Source organism: Temnothorax nylanderi, unplaced genomic scaffold (genome assembly GCF_030848795.1).
Source record: "Temnothorax nylanderi isolate EJ_2023f unplaced genomic scaffold, tnyl_v1.0 TNYL_tig0693_pilon, whole genome shotgun sequence".
Classification (NCBI taxonomy): domain Eukaryota; kingdom Metazoa; phylum Arthropoda; class Insecta; order Hymenoptera; family Formicidae; genus Temnothorax; species Temnothorax nylanderi.
The window spans coordinates 40,647-48,999 of record NW_027249755.1 but is presented as its reverse complement, the minus strand read 5'-3'; positions in this window follow the sequence as shown (position 1 = coordinate 48,999).

Sequence of the window (8,353 nt, the reverse complement as noted above, 5' to 3'; positions counted from 1 at the left end):
TTGAATGAAATTTATTAGCCGACTTATAATTTAAATTTGCACACATATGCTAATTGCTGACTTTTGTCCTGTGCATAAACATTGTGTGCAAAAAATAATTTAAGTAATAAAATTATAATATATAATGATTATGATGGTCTATGGTACGAGCTTTTTTCGTAAGAGAGAAGATGTCTTTCGTTTTCTTAATAAAATTTATTTCATAACCTGTATTGTCATCTCGACTTCTGTTTTAACGTTACTGCTACGGAAATCCGTCACAATTGTATTGCAACTTCGGGCGCTAAAAAGTTCATTTTATTGTAAAAAAGATATGCGAGTGATTATAGGTGATGCACCGAAGTCAACGCAATTGTGAACGACCATGCGCGCCTGCTCGAATGGGCAACCCGCCGTACCGCTCTGTATCGTCTTGATACACCCTGTACATATTGGTCTCTTTAATTACAATATAGGTCGAAATTGTACTTTCCTTGAATTGTATTTATTTACGAAATATAATAGTAAATTGTAACAGTAGAACAATTCAATAATCGAAGAAAAGAATGGAGAGCAATTTCAAAGAAAATTTAACTTCTTTGAATTTTTGTTTTATAGGGCAGTCTGTGGTAAGATGTCTTTCGGCGCATTTTACGGATTTTGGGCCCCTAAAACAATACTTTTTGTATGACCGTAGGCTTGACATCTTGTACATTGAGCAATGTCTCTTTTTTTTATATACGGCTGTTCAAAGGTAAGGATTGTATTTAAAAGTTTTTCGACTTTGTAGATATCTTTGTTGTTTTTTTAGTCAGCATCAAACTTTTGTAATAGTTCTAACACACGGTCGTATAAAAGAGTTTTCGCGTTGATTGCCCACAAGAAATCGAGGTGATTGAAAAGTTTAAATGGAACTTCCTCAGTTAGGAGAACATTTGGTAAGCGTTTGCCAAGTTCCAATACATTCTGAAAATTAAAAACATGATGAAAGAAATGGTATTAATTAATGACGTGATGATTTAAATGTATGAAGAGTAGAAAATAGATCCGATCGTTACAAATCAGCTGTTTTCCCTTTTACACTTTGCAATTATATTCAATCGGATTCTTTCATATTGTTAAAATATTATATATGATCATTATTTCATTATGTTTGTGTAAATATTTCTTTCCCTTGCTTTTATTTCAGAGTAAAAATTAGACAATGAATAACTGGAAATCACTAAAATTCCCCATGCGGATGCATGTCATTGGTTAATCAATTTCCTCTGTAACTCAGTCGATAGCCAATAAGAGAACGTATAAATGTAATATATCGTTTTTTCGCTTTTTATTTAACACAACGATTAATGATAATTATAAGCTATAAACCTTGCTTGATCAATAAGAAACTTATATACGGAAGCACATATCATAGTATGTTGTAGTTATCGAGAACTAAGGTAACAAAGGTTCGGCCCCAGTGAAACGCATACTCCCTCGTCTTCGCCAACCGAAGGTTGGCAGCAGTCGGGAGAAAAACTTAACGGAGAACTATTACCTCTTCTAAGACAATCACATCGTTTGCTGAGTAAAATAAAATTATTGGAGCAGTAATCTTTTTCAGATCATAACTTGGGGGTGTTTCCTGTTTGTATCGTTTATAGTTTTCAGCTATTCCATGTCACGTTCTGACTGTTGTTTTGACATTTTTAATCTTTTTTTTTCAGTATCTCTTCTCCACCTCTATCTCTAGGTATCTGGATTTTATTTCTCTCGGTCCTCCTTGAGAGGAAGAGAAAGAAAAGGGGAGAAGCGCGAGAAAGAAAGAGAGAAGAATAATTTTTGTTTATTATAGTTGTGGATACATATTGTGAGCTTCGTTGCGGATACTGGATTTTCTTACGTTTTCCACATTGCTTTGCATGGCAATATGGTACGAAGGAGATCGTAAGAGTTGAGTATGTGCGTGTGCGTCTTCGTGTTTGTGTACCTGTGCGTGCTCCGTGTCCGCTGCAGTTTTTTCTTGTTCGGCCGGGAGCGGGGGTGCTCCTGCCTCTCTTTCCTGTTTTTTGTCGTTCTTCGGCGTCCCTCGTGCTAGATGCAGTAGTAAATTGGTCACCGAGTCCCACAGTGCTCCGACTAGATGTATTGACCATCCATATATAGTGTGCAGTGCGTAACCGTGTATGATGGTGTCGATTATTAGTTTGGCGTCCTTGCGAAGAAGTATATTCCGATTAATCCTGCAGTTGCATTGCCAAAAATTAAGAACGTTCCCCAGATTTTCTTCCAGGCGTTCTCTGTGATTTTCTGTAAGGAATTTTCGTCCAAGAGGTAAGATAGTGACATCCCTTGTGCTATGGTCGGTTCCCCCATTACGCCTCGTGCTACGGTGTTCAGTATTCCGACCTTTTCGGCGGGAAACATTATGTGATCCCTCAGTTTTTCGAGGTCCTGATTGGTGTAAATGCCGCTTGCAGCCAAGGATCCTGGATCGCTGTAATGCCAGGTAGGCTTGGTCATCGGTTCCATTATCATGGGTGCTTTGCTGTATTCCACGTTCGGTGTAATGCGGTACCATCCGTCGTTTAGCTGGTACATTGGAAACTCGACACCTTGTTCAGCATGTTTGAATAATAATTGACTTTATATAAATGGAGGAGGAGCCTCCATTCTCACGACTCCCCTAGTCCCTGCCTCGGCATTTTCCTTAGTCCCACGGAAAACTCCAATCAAAAACCGTGGGAGAGGCAGTCTTCTTTACGAAAACAACGTTTTCCTCTAAGAAGTCTTCGGCTGTCGATTGTATTTGCCATTAACTGTTAATGGCAAATTCTTCAAAACATTTTGAGATTAAAATCATAATGCTTTAAAAACTCTTTATATCTAATTTAATAATCGATTTAAATTTTGATGCTAATAAGCATTTTCATTAACTCACTGTAAAAAATTCATTGCGAAAAATAACCTAACCAGGGTTTTAATTTGGACTCTCTTACATTCCGTGATGTACATTGTAATGGGACATGGTATCGTTTATTTTATTCTTTGCATTTTTCTTGAAACCCTACTTGCTTAACTTGGTCCAGTCAATTGCTATACTCCCGCTCTTAGGTTTGGTCGGTTGAGTTTCTACCACGTGGGGTGTTGCCGTGTGAGCCTCCTTCATAGTTGGTATCATTTGTAGAGCTTGATCTCTCTTTGCTTCTTGGAGTCCTTGTATTCTTGTTTCCGCCACTCCAATCTTGTTTTGACAGTCTTGAAGGTTTGTCAAGATTCTTTCACAGGTTTTTTTTTTGCTTGTTTCATGGTTTTTCCTGGCTTGTGCTTTGGCCTGCTCCTGTCCTTCTTCTAGTCTTGTTACTCCTATGGATAGATCAGTTATTATGTTCTTTATTTCACGGAGGAGAGTTAGTATGTCATCCTGTCGTGTGGTTCTTTTTGGTTGTTCCATTATCTTTTGAGTAGGTTGAGGTATGTGACGGGATCTTTTCCTTGCCTTTGGTCTGTCTGGATTCTCATCGTTGTCTTTCTCCCGGTATATGAGCCCTATGTCTCCTCCTGATGGCAAGATCCTGATGGGAGGTTCTCCGCATCCATGGGGTCAGGGGGCTTCCCCGCTAATTGTTGACCACTTATTACTTGAGATTCTTGCTGAAAATACTCCTGGCCCTCCTGATGCAGGTGTGATCCCAGGTAGCAAGGTGACGTCTATTTAACGTCATTTTTTGGTCATGTTCTGACGATTGCGACGTTATGAAATGACGTCAAAGTGCCGTAAAAATGACGTACTTTTGTCTCATCTCCGTGACGTCATATATTGACGTCACTAATACGTAATTAATGACGTCGACGGGACGAAATAAAAGTACGTCAGATTTTGAACATTTGGACGTCATCTTGGAATGGCATCACAAGACTGACCATAAAATGTCAAATAGACGACAACTTTTTAATCTACATTATTTTTTATGAAATTAAAATGTTAAAATGTCCACTTGATAAACGTTTATAAAAAAACGTTTTTTTTCTTTATCTATGAAAAAAAAACGCTTTTTTAACTGTTTCTTTACGTATCATGTGCATATAGCCCCGCTTTCTCAAGGCGGTCACCCATCCTAGTACAGTACCGCGCCCGTGTTGCTTGACTTCGATGATCCAGTGAACAGTGACGATCTTCTGACCCTGATGCTTCCTTAGTAACTGTACTTGTCTATAACAAGTACATCTTTAAAGTGTTCAAAAATCTTGTAATGATATCTTCTTGATAGCTATAACACTGCATGAAATAGTTATCATTGTCTTATAAACGTCCATTATTAGTCGCCGACGTCATAGACCAAAAATGACTAAAAATAGACGTCATTATGTCGATGTCGTCTTCTGACGTCACTTTGCTCCTTGGGTTGGATACTGGTCTACAAACTGACGAACCAGATACGTCGTGTTAAAGTCAGTCAACTAACGTCTTTTATTAGTCTAAAGTCTGACGTCTCAGGTACGTCGTGTTAAAGTCAGTCAACTAACGTCTTTTATTAGTCTAAAGTCTGACGTCTCAGGTACGTCGTATTAACGTCAGTTAACTAACATCTTTTATTAGTCTAAAGTCTGACGTCTCAGGTACGTCGTATTAACGTCAGTTAACTAACATCATTTATTGGTCTATAATCTGACGAACCAGGAACGTCGTATTAAAGCGATTTAACTAACGTCTTTTATTGGTCGAAATTCTGACGTCTCAGGTACGTCGTGTTAACGTCAGTTAACTAACATCTTTGATTAGTCTAAAGTCTGACGTCTCAGGTACGTCGTATTCACGTCAGTTAACTAACATCTTTTATTAGTCTAAAGTCTGACGTCTCAGGTACGTCGTATTAACGTCAGTTAACTAACATCATTTATTGGTCTACAATCTGACGAACCAGGAACGTCGTATTAAAGTGATTTAACTAACGTCTTTTATTGGTCGAAATTCTGACGTCTCAGATACGTCGTACAATGGATAAATAACTAACGTCATTAAATGGGCACTAATCTAACGTTACTTGGACGTTATAGTTTGGTTAAATTGTCGAAGTGTTTTTATGGTTATACAAATGACGTCAATGGTACGTTATAATAAGGTCATTCTACGATTAGTTATTATTTCGTCAAAAAAGTCACGACATTTATACGTCTTAAGTTGGTAAAATGACGTCGTACCCAAAAAATGACGAATTATTGACGTCATATTAACGTCACCTTGCTACCTGGGATGTCTGGTTCATGATAGTCCAGGATGGTGACATATGGTTCAATCATTCTTTTAATGTACGGATACAAGAACAAACATGTGGATATGACTTTAGTCTCTCTTGTTTCTGTGGCACAATTCAAAAGGGAGAATAGGTCCAGCTCTGTGGCATTGTAAGCATATGGAGCAGGGGTTGATATTGTAGACAACATGGTGGTGGGGGTGATATCAGGCACCAGTCCTTTGGTTTCCTCTTGACCAACTAATCCCTCTATATTCTCTGCAGAATTAGCGGCATCTACAAATCCTCTAAGAGCAACCCTACCTCCTATAGCAATAAAGTTGTTATCGTAGCTGTCCTCGCCAAATTTAAATACCCCTTGAAGCATGTATATACATGCTGAACGAGAAAATTTCCCACTTCCTGCTTCAAATGTCTGAGTACCAGGTTGGATATTTTCTCTATTGTTCAAGACTATGGCTATGCCCTTTCCTCTTGTCTTTTTCAGGAGTTGAACCATCACAGTAGTGTTGGGTATCACCCAGATGCGGTAGCCAGGGGAAAACCCCCTTGTACCCGCTTTTGTGATCATCTTTTCAGATGCGGGTTGTCTCAGGCTTAAAGAAGAGTTTGTACTTTGCGAACTTTCGCTTATCTTTGATTTTGATTTATTGGTCCATGTCCGCGGGCATATATCCGATATCGGTACAGTTTGCCGTCCGACATTTATCGGCGCTCGCGATTTTATTTTCGGCACTCGCGAATGTCGCTCGCAATCTTTTCCGTCGCTCGCGAATTTTATTTTCGGCGCTCGCAATTTCAAATTGGATCGGACTTACATTAACGCAGCGCTTCGCATGGTGTCAGCTTTCTCGGTCGTTGTCTGCTGTGCTGCTTGGCTGCTTGGTTGCTCGGTTGCTCGGGCTGGCGAGTCCGTGTATTACTCGCGACCTACCCGCAAGTCAGGGTATTCGAAGTAACCAAGACAAGTGTATCCATTAAAGTGTCTTTATTAAAAAGTATTAAAAAGAAATTTGGAGTGTTGTCCTTTCCTCGCGGATTGACGGATCCCAGTGCCGTTACGACCGACCTGATCCTCGTGCGGCACAACAAAACTGGTATAATATATATATATATATTCCCGTTGAAAATTAGAGGTCCCCGTTGCAGAGCCAGAATTAATCCCAGGTTTTATTGAATTTAAACCCGGATTCTTGAAAGCAGTGGTTTCGGCATGATTCGGCGACGACAGCTATAAAAGTCGAATCACGAGATTTCATATGTACTTTTCTTTTATAAGAATAGATCATATTCTTTTCGATAAATATTCTCCCATTGATGCTATCAATAGTAGTTTTATCTCATTGATGAAAAGACCGTAATAGTAAAGTAAACATGGATATAATAAATAATAATTTTTTTTTAAATAAAGAAAAACGGAAAATAGAAAGTTTAAAAGAAAAAAGTAAAGATATTAAAAAAAAATTAAAAAATACGTTTATCTTTAATAAAGAATGTGGTTACAAACGGGTATATTTTATTTTTTAACTTTTGGTTTTTGATAAAAAACCATCACTTGTAAATCCTGTTAGTTTAGAATCAATTGAGAGCTTTCATGCAAGAGGGATGTAAATCAAGAAAACTCCGTTTTGAGGATAATAAAATAACTTCTTAATATTAACTGTCAAATTACTAAAATAAAAGCATGCTATAAAATTTGTTGTTTTTTTTCTAAAACTTATAAATTTTTGCAATAAATAAAACTATTTTAATATATTGCAAAAAGTGTAAAAAAAAAGATTTTATTTAATGATACTTACATCCCAGGTAGCAAGACTCGTCATTTTGACGTCAATTGACGTCAAAAGTCTGTCATTTTGACGTCTTTTGACGTCATTTGACGTCAAAATGACGAGTGCTTGCTACCTGGGATCCTATAGCAACAGTAGTTTTGGGGGAAAAAAAATGGAAACAAATCATATTATTTATGTCACTTTAAAATAAAAAATTTATTACAAAAAGCAATTACAATATAAATATTATTTAAATATCAAGATCAGTGTTGTCATTGGCGCTTGTATCAACATCTTCATGGGTTTCTTCCGTCAAGCCCATGTAAAAAAGCGTTTTTCTTTTTTTTGGAGACGTATCGCAAGAATGTAAGACATTTCTTACATCTTTCTGTTTCTTTTTTGATATTGCATTTGGCCCCAGTTTACAGTGCCCCAACTCTGAATTAGCTTTTTAGCATTCAGAGGATATGCTTTAAGCAGTAGACCATTGTAATCCTCCCATACTTGAATGCTGTTGGAGGAATATTTCAACTGCACAGCCTTGGAGATCTTCGTGCGCTTGTCGCGCCGAACTACTTTAAGTAGAAGTTTCTCCAAATCCATAATGATCTCGGCACCATTTGCTATTATCAATAGCATGTTCCGTGAGATCTTAATCTTGATTATGTACTGTTTCATAATCATATGGAGAATCATAATCGTCGTCATTTATGGCGGCCGCTATCTTGCTGATGTTTGTTCACTGCTTAAAGGCACTAAGGTCCGCTCAAAGGCACTGCTCAAAGAAACTGAGAGTCAAGCTACAAAAATTGAAAAACGCTTTTGGCGAGCTTTTTTAACGCACTTTTCGCTGCCAATCAAATTTATAAGGTATTAACTTTAAGGTTTACTGATCTTCTTTTTTGCAACAAAAGAAAATAGAGATGTAAGTCGATTTATATTTCTCTTGTATGGAAATCCTCAATTATTAAATCGTTTTATTAAATATATTTTTTGTAGTTACTTTTTCTTAAGAATTATCCGTGTTTGTATTTATTTTTTAGCAAGATAGATATATATCTTAATAATGGATATATATCTTCATTACGGGAGAAAAAGATGTATCTCTCCTAATAATGGAAGAATATTTCTTCTCGCGAATATATATTGGAACATTGCGTAATTTGCATTCATGAAGAATGGTGATTGTCGTTGTTTCACTGTCGAAATGACCGCTGTCGAGAGACAATCCGAAAGATCCGGGATTCGTTCCTTCCTGCAGTGGGGTTCTTAGTATTCAATGGGTAATGATATATGTATATATGATTTTATCCTTATCGAGGGGAATTGTTTCTCGTCGATTTGGTAATATTTCCGTTGAAAATT